Source organism: Cnephaeus nilssonii, assembly GCF_951640355.1.
Source record: "Cnephaeus nilssonii genome assembly, chromosome: X".
Taxonomy (NCBI): domain Eukaryota; kingdom Metazoa; phylum Chordata; class Mammalia; order Chiroptera; family Vespertilionidae; genus Cnephaeus; species Cnephaeus nilssonii.
In genome coordinates, this window is record NC_137071.1 from 43069152 (window position 1) to 43085752 (window position 16601).

At 44.1% G+C, this 16601-nt stretch overlaps 1 pseudogene across 1 annotated transcript; it reads right to left on the minus strand.

Moving 5' to 3' along the window:
• Nucleotides 1–15276: 15276 nt before the first annotated feature.
• LOC307096206 (heterogeneous nuclear ribonucleoprotein A1-like) lies at nt 15277–16275 on the minus strand (annotated as a pseudogene). Its single transcript has one exon. The product of its transcript is annotated as a heterogeneous nuclear ribonucleoprotein A1-like (transcript).
• Nucleotides 16276–16601: the final 326 nt, after the last annotated feature.

Genomic DNA, 16601 nt, shown 5'->3' on the forward strand with positions numbered 1-16601 from the left:
ATACTATGAACAACTCTATTCCAACAAACTGGACAACCTGGAGGAAATGGACATATTCCTAGAAAAATATAACCTTCCAAAAAAAATCAGGAAGAATCTAAACAGCTCAATAGGCCAGTAACTATGGACGAAATTGAAGCAGTCATCAAAAAGCTTCCGGCAAACAAAAGCCCGGGGCCAGATGGCTTCACAGGGGAGTTTTTCCGAACATTCAAGGAAGAATTAAACCTATCCTCCTCAGACTATTCCAAAAAATTCAAGAGGAAGGAACACTCACAAGTTCATTCTATGAAGCCAGCATCACCCTAATACCAAAACCAGATAAAGACAACACAATAAAAGAGAATTACAGACCAATATCCCTCATGAGCATAGATGCCAAAATCCTCAACAAAATTCTAGCAAATCGGATCCAGCAGTACATCAGAAAGATCATACACCATTACCAAGTTGGATTTATCCCAGGGATGCAAGGATGGCACAATATCCACAAACCAATAAACATGATACCTCACATGAACAAATTGAGAGATAAAAATCACAGGCATGTCAATCGACAGAGAAAAACCATTTGAGAAAATCCAACACCCATAGAGGCATCATACCTATACATAATAAAAGCCATATATGACACATCCACAGCCAACAACATACTCAATGTGCAAAAACTAAAAGCAAATCCCCTAAGAACAAGAACAAGACAGGGATGCCCACTCTCACCAATCTTGTTCGAACTAGTACTGGAAGAATTAGCCATTTTGATTACACAAGTAGAAGAAATAAAAGGCAACCAAATTGGAAAAGAACAAGTAAAGCTGTCCTTATTTGCAGATGACATGATATTGTACATTAAAAAAAACCTATAGACTCCATCAAAAAACTATTAGACTTAATAAATGAATTCGGCAATGTAGCAGGCTACAAAATTAACGCCAAGAAATTTATGGCCTTTCTATACACCAATAGTGAACTTACAGAAAGAGAGACTAAAAAAGCAATCCCATTTACCATGGCACCAAAAAAAATAAGATACCTAGGAATAAACGTAACTAAGAAGGTAAAAGACCTATATGCAAAAAACTACAGGACACTGAAAAAAAGTGATAGAGGAAGACATAAACAGATGGAAGAACATACCATGTTCAATGATTGGTAGAATAAACATTATTAAAATGCCCATACTCCTCAAAGCAATCTAGAGATTCAATGCATTCCCCATTAAAATACCAATGACATATTTCATACACATAGAAAGACCTCTCCAAAAATTCATCTAGAATAAAAAATGACCCCCGAATAGCCACAGCAATCCTGAGAAAGAAGAACAAATTAGGTGGGATCTCAATACCAGATTTCAAGCTGTATTTCAAAGCCACTTTTCTCAAAACAGCCTGGTACTGGAACAAGAACTGACATGTAGACCAATGGAATAGAATAGAGAACCCAGATATTGACCCAAACCACTATGCTCAATTAATATTTGACAAAGGAGGCATGAACATACAATGGAATCAAGACAGTCTCTTCAATAAGTGGTGTTTGGAAAATTGGACAGATAAATACATGCAAAAACATGAAACTAGACCACCAACTTACACCATACACAAAAATAAACTCAAAATGGATAAAGGACTTAAAAATATGACAGGAATCCACAAAAATACTAGAGGAATCCACAGGCAGCAAAATCTCAGACATATGCCAAAACAGTTTCTTCCCTGATACCGCTCCTATGGCAATGGAAACAGAAATAAAATAAACAAATGGGACTACAACAAAATAAAAAGCTTTTGCACAGCAAAAGAAACCATCAACAAAACAACTAGAAAGCCCACTGTATGGGAGAGCATATTTGCAAATGTTATCACTGATAGAGGTTTAATCTCCAACATTTACAGGGAACTCATACAACTCAATAAAATGAAGATAAATGATCCAATAAAAAATGGGCAATGGTCCTAAATAGATACTTTTTGAAAGAAGACAGAAGGAAGGCCAAGAGACACATGAAAACATGCTCAAAGTCACGAATTATCCGAGAGATGCAAATCAAAACAACAATGCGGTACCATCGCCAAGAGACACATGAAAACATGCTCAAAGTCACGAATTATCCGAGAGATGCAAATCAAAACAACAATGCGGTACCATCTCACACCTGTCAGAATGGCTATCATCAACAAATCAACAAACGACAAGTGTTGGCAAGGATGCGGAGAAAAAGGAACCCTCGTGCACTGCTGGTGGGAATGCAGACTGGTGCAGCCACTGTGGAAAACAGTATGGGGTTTCCTCACAAAAAAACCTAAAAATGGAACTCCCATTTTCCCCAGTGATCCCAATTTTAGGAATATATCCCAAGAAACTAGAAACACCAATCAAAAGGATATATGCACCCTTATATTCATAGCAGCACAATTCACCATAGCTAAGATTTGGTAACAGCCTAAATGCCCATCAGCAGATGAGTGGATGAGAAAAATCTATGGTACATCTACACAATGTATTACTACGCTGATATAAAAAAGAAGGAATTCTTACCATTTGCAGCAGCATGGATGGACCTGGAGAGCATTATGCTAAGTGAAATAAGCCAGGCAATGAAAGAAAAATACCACATGATCTTACTCATTTATGGAAAATAAAGAACATTATAACCTGATAAACAAAAAGATAGATACAGAGGCAGTATAGCATCAAACAGACTGTCAAATTACAGCAGGAAGGCTGGGGAGTATTGGGGAGGAGAAGAAAAAGATCAACCTAAGGACTTGTATGCATGCATTTAAGCACAACCAATGGACACAAGACACTGGTGGGGGGGGAGAATGCATGCGACAGGGGGTAGGGGAGGCTGGGAAAAGTTGAACGGGGAAAAAAGGATATATATGTACTACTATATGTCATACTTTATTTTTTTTAATTTCTTTATTGATTAAAGTGTCACATATTTGTCCTCATCCCCCAATTCCCATCCCACACTCCTCCCCACAGATGCCCCAACCCCCTGTTGAACTTAACCATTGGTTAGGCTCATATGCATGCACACAAGTCCTTTGGTTGATCTCTCCCCCCTACCCCCACCCTCCCCTATCCTCCCTCCAAGGCCCGACAGTCCGATCAATGCCTCCTTGTTTCTGGTTCTGTTCCTGTTCATCAGTCTATGTTGTTCATAATTTCCCCTAGATGAGCGAGATCATGTGTCACTAGAGATATACTTATAAGAACTGAATGTGAGACGAGCAATAATAGTTATGCTGACAGGCAAATGAATCAGTCTGTAGTGAGTTTCTTTCTGGACCAACAGTTCTTTTGAGACCCAATATCAATGTCCACCAGTTCCTTATATGTACATGTCGGGACTGACCTCTCAGCTCTGGATGGTGGACAAATGCTGGTAATGCAGGTCCGACTTCCTCTGGTTTGGTCTCGGCCGGACCTAGGGGCACGGCTTCACCCAGACTCAGGGGCACGTGGCCTCACCTGGACCCAGGTGTGCGCGGCCTCACCCAGACCCGGGACCCAGCTTCACCCGGATCCAGGGGCGCATGACCTCACCTGGACCCAGGGGTGCGTGGCCTCACCCGGGCCCGGGATCTAGCTTCACCCAGACCCAGGGGCATGTGGCCTCACCCGGATCCAGGGGCGCACGGCCTCACCCGGACCCGGGACCCAGCCTCACCCGGATCCAGGGGCACACGTCCGCACCTGGACCAAGGATCCAGATTCACCCGGACCCAGGGGTGCGAGGCCTCACCCGGACCCAGGGGTGTGTGGCCTCTCCCAGACCCTGGGGCGCGTGGCCTCACCCGGGCCTGGGACCCAGCCTCACCCGAATCCAGGGGCACACGGCCTCACCCGGACCCAGGATCCAGCTTCACCTGGACCCAGGGGTGCGTGGCCTCTCCCAGACCCAGGGGTGCGCGGCCTCACCCGGACCCGGGACCCAGCTTCACCCGGATCCAGGGGCGCGTGACCTCACCGGGACCCAGGGGCGCATGGCCTCACCCGGCCCGGGATCTAGCTTCACCCGGACCCAGGGGCGCGAGGCCTCACCTGGACCCAGGGGTGCATGGCCTCTCCCAGACCCAGGGGGGCGTGGCCTCACCCGGAACCAGGTGCGCGTGACCTCACCTGTACCTGGGACCCAGCCTCACCCGCATCCAGGGGCGCGTGACCTCACCCGGACCCAAGGGCGCGTGGCCTCACCCCGACCCAGGGGCGTGTGGCCTCTCCCAGACCCAGGGTCACGTGGCCTCACCCGGATAGAGGGGCTCATGGCCTCACCCGGACCCGGGACCCAGCCTCACCTGAATCCAGGGGCACACGGCCTCACCTGGACCCAGGATCCGGCTTCACCCGGACCCAGGAGCGCGTCGCCTCACCCGGACCCAGGGGCGCGCGGCCTCTCCCGGACCCAGGAACCAGCCTCACCCGAACCCAGGGGCGTGGCCTCACCTGGACCCGGGACCCAGCCTTACCCGGACCCATGGGCGTGAGGCCTTACCTAGACCCAGGGGCGTGTGACCACACCCGAGCCCAGGGGCGCGCAGCCTCGCCCGGACCTGGGACCCAGCCTCTCCCGGACCCAGGGGCGTATGGCCTCAACTGGACCTGGGATCCAGCTTCACCCAGACCCAGGGGCATGTAGCCTCACCCGGACCCAGGGGCGAGTGGCCTCTCCCAGACCCAGGGTCGCGTGGGCTCATTCAGGTCCAGGGGCACACGGCCCCACCCGCTCCCAGGACCCAGCCTCACCCGAATCCAGGGGCGTGCAGCCTTACCCGGATCCAGGGGCATGTGGCCTCGCCCGGAACCGGGACCCAGCCTCACCCTGACCCAGTTCCCAGCCTCACCCGGACCTAGGGGTGCGCGGCCTCACCCGGGCCTGGGACCCAGTGGGGTTTCGTCTTCTTGATCACAATTCCTGTTGGTCAATTCCCTCTCAGCAATTCCTTCGGCCATTTTCTAAGAGCTCCAGGGTGGCTGCCGCAGAACTCGTTGTGCGGTGGGTTCGGCGAAGCTCCAGTGTGCCCGGTGCGCGGCGCCAGGCTGGTCCTGGGTTGCTGCGTCAGCCCTTGGGTCTGCAGCAGTGGCCGGTCGCCGAGAGTGCGCACCTGGCCACTTCCGGGGCATTGAGATTCTTGAAGGACTCGGAGGTCAGCAAGGGCGTAGTCTCCCACCCCATGTCTCCCAGGGGCTCGTCTGTCCGTGCTTGGCAGAGAGTGGAGCCGTCCCCTCAGCCGGAGACCGCTAGGGGAACTGCGCCGAGCACGTTCCTGGCCGCCATTGTGTCGCCTGAGCCGTAGTTCTTAATGTGTGATCTTTGGGTCACCGGCATCAACATCATCCCGCGTACCCCTCTCTTTTATTCTAGTTGTAGAGCATCTGCTCAGCCAGCCCTCTGGTGGTTCTGGATGGTGTCTGCTCTGCTCTCCCATCGTAGTCTCAAAATTGTTGTGGTAGGCAGCAATCAGGCTTCCGCCCTATGCCTCCATCTTGGTCCTCCTTTGTATAGTTAAGTCTTGATTGTTGTTGGTGTCACTGGGAGGAATTGTCCTCCAGGCCAATTGGCCGTGAGGACCCTCTGTGTCTATAAAGGAAGAGTTGCTGTGCAGGAGACACGTTTATGGGCCGGGTCTTGTTGCAGCAAGGCTTTGGCGCTCACTGAGTCTGCCTCTTGAATGTGTCCCTTATGCGAGTGGTTGATATCTGGTGTCATCTCACACCGACCACTACATGCCCTCGTTTCTGGGTCTCCAATGGAGTGTAGGTCAGCTACTGCCTGAGGCCACTCAGCAGGAATTACAGCAAAAACTGCGGTTTCCTCCTCCTTTCTGAGCAGCCCTGGAGCAGTCCGACTAGAACTGCAGTTTATCTGGTCAAGCTGCCATATGGCAGGCCACCCACCTGCAAAAGCTGCTGCTTGGAGCCCAGGTGGGTCTGCAAAACATGCGGGGAGGGTCCCAGGGCAGGGCGGGTCTCAGGGCGGGGCGGGGTCTCTGGGCGCCACCAGGCCATGGTGTGGCGAACCGCAATGGCTGCAAGTCTGATTTTTCTGCTTTCCACGTTTCTAAGCCCCCTCGTTCCACACTCCAGCGCAGCAAACACTGATTTCTGGGTGCACCTTCGCAAGGAAGTTACTCCCACTCTCCGACACGAAGGCCGAGAGTCCAGCCTCTCCCTGCAGGCGTCTGGGTCTCCTGCGAGTCCCCAGAAGCTGGATTTCAGGGTGATGGGGAGCTAATCTCCCCTAGGGTTGGAAAAAAAGCCACACGACCCTTCCCCCGCCGCCATCCCGACCCACTCGCCTCCGCACCTTATCCCCTCCGAGTTCGCTCTTTCCTCTTCCCTCTTAGCTGTAAATCCACCATTCAGCCAGCTCTCCTTTGGTTCTGGGTGACAGACGCTCTGTCCTCCAGTTGTATTTTTGAAATTGCTGTGTGCGGCGCAGATCATTTGTTTAACTTTGCCACCTTCTTGGTTCACTTCTCTCAAAATGGCTAAAGGACTGGAATGTAAGAAGGGAAATCCTAAAAATCCTCCAAGTTGGTGTCGGCGGGCTCCGGGGCCCCGAGGATCTCACTGGGCAGCTCGGCCCGGTCGGTGACGCAGATGGGCCCGTCCTGCAGAAAGATGGTCTCTTCCTTCACCGAGAGCCACTGCGCCGAGTCCGCGGCCGCCGCCACAACAGCTGCCGCAGCCGCCCACGAGCTCCTGGCCCCGGCTGAGGTGCTGACTGAGAGGAGCAGCCGCCCGGCCTGGGAAGACGTGAGCAGGAGTCGCCACGCTCACCAGTCCATCTTTTAGTTGTATTTCCGAAACTGCCATGCAAGGAAACAGATCAGCCGTTCACCTCCGCCGCCATCTTCTATATGTCATACTTTAAACAATAAAAAAACACTCAAAAAATCTAGCTCTTGGATTTATTGATCTTTTGTATGTATGTATTTATTTATTTATTTATTTATTTATTTATTTATTGTCTCTATGTCATTTATTTCTGCTCTGATCTTTATTATTTTCTTCCTTCTACTTGTTGTGAACTTTTCTTCTTGTTCTTGTTATAATTCTTTGAATTGTAGTGTTAGATATCTTTTTTTCCAATTATTTTTAGTAAGGTATTATATGTGTACATATCTTACCATTGCCCCCTCACCCCACTCCCATATATGCCCTCACCCCCCAGAGTTTTGAATCCATTGGTTATGTTTATATGCATGCATACAAATCCTTTGGTTGATCTCTAATATTCCCCACCTCTACCTAACCATCCTGCTTTAATTTGACACTGTTTGATGCTTTACTGCCTCTGTATCTATCTTTTTCTTCAACAGTTTATAATGTTCTTTATTATCCATAAATGAGTGAGATCATGTGGTATTTTATTTCACTCAGCATAATGTTCTACAATTCCATCCAGGTTGCTGCAAATGGTAAGAATTCCTTCGTTTTTATGGCAGCATAGTATTCACTTGTGTAGATGTACCATAGTTTTCTGATCCAGTCATCTGCTGATAGGCACCTAGGCTGTTTCCACATCTTAGCTATTGTAAATTGTGCTGCTGTGAACACAGGGGTGCATATATCCTTTCTGATTGGTGTTCCCAGTTTCTTAGGATATATTCCCAGGAGTGGGATTACTGGGTCAAATGGGAGTTCCATTTTCAGTTTTTTGAGGAAACTCCATACTGTTCTCCACAGTGGCTGCACCAGTCTGCATTCCCACCAGCAGTGCACGAGGGTTCCTTTTTCTCTGCATCCTCGCCAACACTTGTCGTTTGTTGATTTGTTGATGATAGCCATTCTGACAGGTGTGAGATGGTACTGCATTGTTGTTTTGATTTGCATCTCTTGGATAATTAGTAACATTGAGCATGTTTTAATGTGTCCCTTGGCCTTCCTTCTGTCTTCTTTTGAAAAGATTCTATTTAGGTCTGTTGCCAATTTTTTTATTGGATCATTTATCTTCCTTTTATTAAGTTGTATAAGCTGCCTGTAGATGTTGGAGATTAAACCTTTATCAGTGATACCATTTGCAAATGTTCTCCCATACAGTGGGTTTTCTTGTTGTTTTGTTGACAGTTTCTTTTGCTGTGAAAAAGCTTTTTATTTTGATGTAGTCCCATTTGTTTATTTTCTCTTTAGCTTCCATTGCCCTAGGGGCAGTGTCGGTGAAGAAGTTCGTTTGGCATATGTCTGAGATTTTGCTGCTTGTGGATTCCTCTAGTATTTTTATGGTTTCCCATCTTATGTTTAAGTCCTGTATCCATTTTGAGTTTATTTTTGTGTATGGTGTAAGTTGCTGATCTAGCTTCATGTTTTTGCATGTATTTATCTGTCCAATTATCCCAACACCATTTATTGAAGAGACTGTCTTGATTCCATTGTATGTTCATGCCTCCTTTGTCAAATATTAATTGAGCACAGTGGTTTGGGTCAATATCTGGGTTCTCTATTCTATTCCATTGGTCTACATGTCAGTTCTTGTGCCAGTACCAGGGTGTTTTGAGAAAAGTGGCTTTGAAATACGGCTTGAAATCTGGTATTGAGATCCCCCCTACTTTATTCTTCTTTCTCAGGATTGCTGTGGCTATTCGGGGTCTTTTTTTATTCCAGATGAATTTTTGGAGAGTTCTTTCAAGGTCTGTGTAAAATGCCGTTGGTATTTTAATGGGGAGTGCATGTACTCTGGAGATTGCTTTGGGTAGTATGGACATTTTGATGATGTTGATTATACCAATCCATGAACATGGTATGTTCTTCCATCTGTTTATGTCTTCCTCTATCTCTTTTTTCAGTGTCCTGTAGTTTTCCATGTATAGGTTTTTTACCTCCTTAGTTAAGTTTATTCCTAGGTATCTTAATTTTTTTGGTGTGATGGTAAATGGGATTTCCTTTTTAGTCCCTCTGTCTGTAAGTTCACTATTGGTGTATAGAAAGGCCATAGATTTCTTGGCGTTAATTTTGTATCCTGCTACATTGTCGAATTCATTTATTAAGTCTATTAGTTTTTTGATGGAGTCTTTCTGATTTTTTATGTACAATATCATGTCTTCTGCAAATAAAGACAGCTTTACTTGTTCTTTTCCAATTTGGATGCCTTTTATTTCTTCTTCTTGTCTAATTGCAATGGCTATTACATCCAGTACTATGTCTTACAGGAGTGGTGAGAGTGGGCATCCCTGTCTTGTTCCTGTTCTTAGGGGAAATGTTTTTAGTTTTTGTCCATTGAATATGATGTTTGCTGTGGGTTTATCATATATCACTTTTATTATGTTGAGGTATGAGCCTTCTATTCCCTCCTAGCTGAGAGTTTTTATCAAGAAAGGGTGTTGGATTTTGTCAAATGCTTTTTCTGCGTCAATTGATATGACTATGTGATTTTTATCTCTCAATTTGTTTATGTGATGTATCACATTTATTGATTTGCGGATATTGTACCATCCTTGCATTCCTGAGATAAATCCTACTTGGTCATGGTGTATGATCTTTCTGATGTACTTCTGGAGCCGATTTGCTAAAATTTTCTTGAGGATTTTGGCATCTATGTTCATGAGGAATATTGGTCTGTAATTCTCTTTCATTGTGTTGTCTTTATCTGGTTTTGGAATTAGGATGATGCTGGCTTCATAGAAGAAGCTTGGAAGTGTTCCTTCCTCTTGAATTTTTTGGAATTGTCTGAGTAGGATAAGTTTTATTTCTTCCTTGAATGTTTGGTAAAACTCTCCTGTGAAGCCGTCAGGCCTGGGCCTTTTGTTTGCTGGAAGCTTTTTGATGACTGCTTCAATTTCGTCCATAGTTACTGGCCTATTGAGCTGTTTAGATTCTTCCTGATTTTTTTTGGAAGGTTATATTTTTCTAGGAATATGTCCATTTCCTCCAGGTTGTCCGGTTTGTTGGAATAGAGTTGTTCGTATTATTTTGTAACAATCTTTTGTATCTCAGCATGGTCTGTTGTTATTTCACCTCTTTCATCATTTCTGATTTTGTTTATTGGCGTCCTCTCTCTTTGCTTCTGGGTGAGTCTGGCTAGAGGTCCATCAATCTTGTTTATCCTTTCAAAGAACCAGCTCTTGGTTTTGTTGATCTTTTGTATTGTTTCTTTGGTCTCTATTTCATTTATCTCCACTCTGATCTTTGTTATTTCCTTCCTTCTGGTTACACTGGGCTTTTCTTGTTGCTCTTTTTCTAACTCTTTGAGTTGTAGGGTTAGGTAATTTATTACCATTGTTTCTTGTTTTTTGAAATAGGCTTGGAGAGCTATGAACTTCCCTCTCAAGACTGCTTTCGCTGTGTCCCATAGATTTTGGATGGTTGTGTTTTCATTGTCATTTGTTGCCATGATGTTTTTTATTTCTTCTTTAATCTCTCTGGTGACCCAGTCCTTGTTTAATAGCATGCTGTTTAGTCTCCATGTGTTTGATTTCTTTGGATTGTATTTATTGTAGTTGATTTCCAGTTTTATGCCACTGAGATCTGAGAAGATGCTTGATATAATTTCTATCTTCTTGAATTTGAAGATACTGTGTCTGTGACCCAGCATATGTTCTATCTTTGAAAATGACCCATGTGCACTTGAGAAGAATGTATATTTTGTGGCTTTGGGGTGAAATATTCTGAAAATGTCAATTAATTCAATCTGGTGTAGTGAGTCATTTAGGATTGATGTTTCTTTGCTGATTTTTTGTTTAGAGGATTTGTCCAATGGTGATAGTGGGATATTAAAGTCTCCTACTATGATTGTATTGCTATTAATCTCTCCCTTGATATCCTCCAGGAGTTTTTTTTTTATGTAGTTGGGTGCTCCTCTATTGGGTGCATATATGTTTACCAGAATTATTTCTTCTTGTTGGATTTCTCCCTTTAGTATTATGGAGTGGCCTTCCTTATCTCTTGTTATGGCATTTACTTTGAGGTCTATTTTGTCATATATAACTATTGCTACCCCAGTTTTCATTTCCATTTACCTGAAAGATATTTTTCCATCCCTTCACTTTCAGTCTGTGTCAGTCTCTTGTTCTGAGGTGGGTCTCTTGTTGACAGCATATATATGGGTCATGTTTTTTTATCCATTCAGCCACTCGATGTCTTTTGATTGGAGCATTTAGTCCATTTAAATTTAAAGTTATTAATGAAAGGTATTTGTTTGTAGTCATATCTATTTTTGTGTCTGTACTCCTTCTTACCTGTTTATTTCTTCTTTTTACAGTATTCCATTTAGCATTTCTTGCATTGCTGGTTTGGTGGTGATAAACTCCCTGAGCCTTTTTTTGTCTTCGAAGGACCTGATTTCCCCTTCAATTTAGATTGATAGCCTTGCTGGATATAGTATTCTTGGATTCAGTACTTTGCTTTGCAACACTTTGTCTACCTCCTTCCATGCTCTTCTAGCTTGTTGTGTTTCTGTTGAGTAATCATTTGACAATCTGATGGGTGTTCCTTTGTAGGTAAATGTCTCTCTCTTGCTGCCTTTAAGATTCTCTCTTTATCTTTTATATTTGCCATTGAAATTATGACATGTCTTGGTGTGGGTTTTTGGGGTTGATCCTGATTGGGACTCTCTGTACTTGTGTAAGTTTTATCTTTCCCATATCCAGGAAGTTTTCTGTCATTATTTCTTCAAATAGATTTTCTAATCCCTGCTGCTCTTCTTGTCCTTCTGGCAGCCCTATTATATGCATATTAATTCGTTTCATGTTGTCCCCAAGCTCCCTTAGGCTTTCCTCCTGCTTTTTAATTTTTTTCTCCAATTGCTGTTCAGATTGAGCTTGTTTCTGTACCTGATCTTCTAACTCACTAATTTGGACCTCTGCTTCTTGTAGTCTACTGTTGAAACTTTCCATGGTGTTTTTGATTGTAGCTATATCACTTTTCATTTCTTCCTGATTCTTGCATAAGTTGTTGATTTTCTCATCCATCTGATGTATAAATTCCACGACCATTACTCTGAACTCCTTTTCGGTCATGTTGCAAGCTTCAGTTTCACTAATTTCCTTTCTTGGCGACTCCACATTTTCTTTCCTCTGTGAGTTATTTCGTTTCCCCATTCTGGCTATTACCAGAAAGCTCAAGCTTCTGTTTGCGTGGACCTGGGTCGTGTGCTGTGGGGACTTCGCTCCACCCGAGTTTCACTGAAGTGCTCTGACACTAGGACGTGTGGCTGCCGTTGGTTGGTGGGAACCAGGCTTGCCCAGGTCAGTGTCCCCAGTGTCCCATGTGGTCTCATGTGCACACTTAGAATCAGGGGCCCTGTCTGCACCACACTGTTGGTATGTGTCGAAAATGAGATCCTTAGCATGTGCCAGGAGTCAGAGTTTTCCTGTGTCTGTACCAAGAATCGAGTGTCAGAGTCTCTGTTGCCTCGTGCGGTTTCTCTTTGAGAATCAGGGTCCCTGTGTGTGCATGCACCAACAATTGGGGTCACTGGCTCTTAGTGTGAATGCCCTGTGAGTCAGGGATCCCAGGCAGCTCTGTCAGCATGCCAAATTCCCTGAAGTGGAGCTGCTTCCTGTGTGTGCTCTCTCTACTGAGCCAAACCAGCTATGGCTTCACACACTCTCAAATTCCTGAGGCTGAGCTGCCTCCATGCACTCTCCCAGATTCCCTGAAGGGGGGCGGAGTCTGTCCTGAGCACCAAATTCCCCAAAGGGGAGCCCCTCTCTGCGTTCTCTGAGATTCCCAGAAGGGGAGCTGTGTCCCACAAGCCAAATTTCCCCAAATTCCCTGAAGGGGAGCCCTCTGTGCTCGCTGTCAGATTTCCCCGAAGGGGAGCTGCGTCTGTCCCTTGCCAAATTCCCTAAAGGGAAGCTTGTCCCTGTGCGGGCGCTCTGCAGCTTGGGTGAGGGGCGGGTCTATCAGTTACTATGGCGCTATCCGCGAGCCTGTGGGGAGGGGGATAGGCTCTTTGACTCATGGAAATCTGCTGCCGGGAAGTCTGGATTCTTGTTGTCTGTTGGTCTAAAGCTGTGATAGCAGTTCTCTGTCCCCAGTGGCTGCAGGGTCCTGGTTTGTGTCTGAAGTCAGGATCCTAGTCTCGGGCAGCTCTGTTTCTCAAGATGGCATGGTCTCCGCATCCACCCCAGCCACCGAGAAGTGTCTGCTTTGTGTGCGGGGCTCCGCCGTCTAGGACTGCCCGATTAGGCAGCCCCTTGGAAGACCTGCAGAATCTAACTGACCCTTGCTCATACACACACACACACCACACATGTCTACACTCTCCTCTATGGGTTCCTCACTCACACTCTCTCTCTCCCTACCTTCCTGCTGGTCGCCATCTTTTTTTTTTCTCTTAGATTTCTTATTACCAGTTTTTCTTGTATTTTTAAGTAGGCTTGCAGTGCTATGAACTACTCTCTCTAGACCAGTGATGGCAAACCTATGACATGCGTTTCAGCACTGACACGTGTAGCCATTTCTGATGTCATGCAGTCGCCTCAGCGGATGAAACATTTGCTGCTCCTGAGGACGAAACATTTGCGAAATAATGTTTTTTCCTCAAAATGACACACTACCCAAGTTATGCTCAGTTTTTTGGCAAAGTTTGACACACCACGCTCAAAAGGTTGCCCATCACTGCTCTAGACTGCTTTCACTGTGTCCCATAGATTTTGGATTAGAGTGTGTTTGTTTTCATTTGTTTCTAGTATGTTTTTATTTCTTATTTGATATCTTTTATAAGCCATTCATTGTTCAAGACAATGCTATTTAGCCTCTATTATTTGTATGTTTTTGTGCACTTTTATTGTAGTTGATCTCTAATTTCATGCTATTGTGATCTGAGAAGATGCTTGATATGATTTCAATATTCTTGAATTTGTAGCGACTTAGTTTGTGTCCTAACAAATGGTCTATCTTTGAAAATTTCCCTTGTGCATGTGAGAAGAATGCATATTTCATAACTTTCAGGTAGAATGTTCTGAATATGTCAAATATTAGTAGTTCCACCTGTTCTAGAGTGTCATTTAGGCTTGCTGTTTCCTTGTTGATTTTTTTTCTAGAAGATTTATCGAGTAATGTCAATGGGGTATTAAAATTCCCTACTATGATTGTATTGCTGTCGATCTCTCCATAGATATCCTCCAGAAGTTTTTTTTAAATATATGTAGATGCTCCTGTATTGGATGCATATATGTTTGTTAGAGTTATAGCCTGTTTTTTGATGGATCCCTTTAGTATTATGAGGTGGCCTTTTTATCTCTTGTTATGGCCTTCACTTTGAGGTCTATTTTGTCATATATAAGTATTGCTACCCCTGCTTTTTTTTTTCATTTCCGTTTGCCTGAAAAGTTTTTTCCATCCCTTCACTTTCAGTCTGTGCCAGTCATTTGTTCTAAGGTGGGTCTCTTGTAGACAGCATATATATGAGTCATGTTTTTTTTTTTTATCCATTTAGCTACCCTATGTCTTTTGATTGGAGCATTTAATCCATTTATGTTTATGGTTGTTATTGATAGGTATTTGTTTGTTACCGTTTTTATTCTTTATTTTGGTGTTGCTTCTTATCTTTCTACTTCTTTTTTTTTTACAACAGTTCCTTCTCATATTTCTTTCATTGCTGGATTGTTAATACTAAACTCCCTTAGACTTTTCTTTCGTCTGTGAAGCTTCTGATTTCCCCTTTAATTTTGAATGATAGCCTTTCTGGATAGAGTATTCTTGGACTTGTCCCCTTGCTTTGCATCACATTGTATACTTCATTCCATTCCTTTCTGGGTTGATGTGTTTCATTTGAGAAATCAGTTGATAGTCTAATGGGAGATCCCTTGTAGGTAACTTTCTATCTCTCTCTCTGGAAGCCTTTATGATTCTTTGTTATTGACATTTGCAAAGTTAATTATGATGTCTCTTGGTGTTGGTATTTTTGGGTTCATCTTGTTTGGGACTCTCTGTGCTTCTTGGACTTGTTTTACTTTTTTCTTCCCCAAGTCAGGGAAATTTTCTGTCATTATATCTTCTTTGTTTTAAAGACACATTTATTCAGCTTCATAATCAGATTTTTTCATTTAGCCATCAACAGCATGGGTGCAAAAAAATTCTACATTAAAACCCTTTGTTGGAATGCTTTACACTTTCCACAGAACAGAAACTAAAATAACCTGTTATACATTTAGTCACAAATACAGTCCTTGAGTTTTTTTTTTGTTTGTTTGTTTGTTTGTTTTTTGCTCATTCACATGAGTATTGTCTAACACATGTCTTCTTTGTAGCAGCTAAGCCCTGCCACTACTGTGCTTGGCTGAGTTCACAAATCTGTTGTAACCTGTAGCTTCTCTGTCACTTATCTGGCTCTCCTCTTCTGCTAAGCTTTGTTTCCTGGCAGTAAGTAAAACCTTCTGCCATTGCAATAGCTACTGCTGCTGCTGGAACTTCCATAGCCACCTTGGTTTTGTGGTTTGGCAAAGTTATGACCTCCACCATCATAAGGGCAAGAGCTTCTGCCTCTAAAGTTTCTTCCTTTCATAGGCCCAAAATTTGAATATTGATTGTTGAAATTGCCAAAGACATTGTAGCTTCCACCACCTCCAAAATTGCTTCCATCATTACCAAATCCATTATAGCCATTCCCACTGCCACCATGGCTGTCACCAAAGCCACCTCAACCACTGAAGTTTCCTCCATGACCAAAGTTGTCATTTCCACCAAAATCCCTTCCTTGACCACCTCAAAAGTTTCCAGAACCACTTCAACCTCTTTGGTTGGATGAAGCATCAGCCATCTTTGGCTTAGATACAACTTTCCTTATTTCACAGTTGTGGCCACTCTCAGCACGGTATTTCTGAATGACAATCTTGTCTACAGAGTCAGGGTCATCAAAGGTTACAAAAGCAAAGCCTCTTTTTTTAGCCACTGCCTCAGTCAGTCAAAATTTCAATCACTTCTATTTTAACATACTGTTTAAAATAATATCTTAGGTGATTTTCTTCAGTGTCTTCTTTAATACCACCGCCAAAAATCTTTTTTCACAGTTACGTGGACACCATGTCTTTGACAATCTTCTCTTGAGTCATCCCTCTTTAGTTCCACTACTCTTCCGTCCACCTTGTGTGGCCTTGCATTCGTAGTTGTATCCACCTCCTCCACAGTGGCATAGGTGACAAACCCAAAGCTTCTGGAGCGCTTGGTGTTTGGCTCTCTTATCACCACACAGTCCATGAGCATTCCTCATTGCTCAAAATGGCTCCTCAGACACTCATTGGTTGTTTCAGAGCTCAAACCTCTGATAAAGAGCTTCCGCAGCTGCTCCAGCTCTTTGGGAGACTCAGACTTAGACATTATGACTGTGGCAGGGGAAATTCCAATGATGCTTACTCCATGGCATTCACCGGCAGAAAAGAGTGATTTAAGGAACCTATTTCTGTCATTGTTTCTTCAAACAGGTTTTCTATTCCTTGCTCAGCTTCTTATCTGTCTGTCACCCCTATTATGCCAATATTGTTTCATTTCTTATTGTACTAAAGCTCCCTGAGACTTTCCTCATGATTGTTAATTTTTTTTCAGTTGCTTCTTTGCTTGAATACTTTTTTTCTACCTTGCCTTCTAACTTGCTTATTTGGTCCTCAGCTTATTCTAGTCTACTATTGTAACATTCCAGGGTGTTC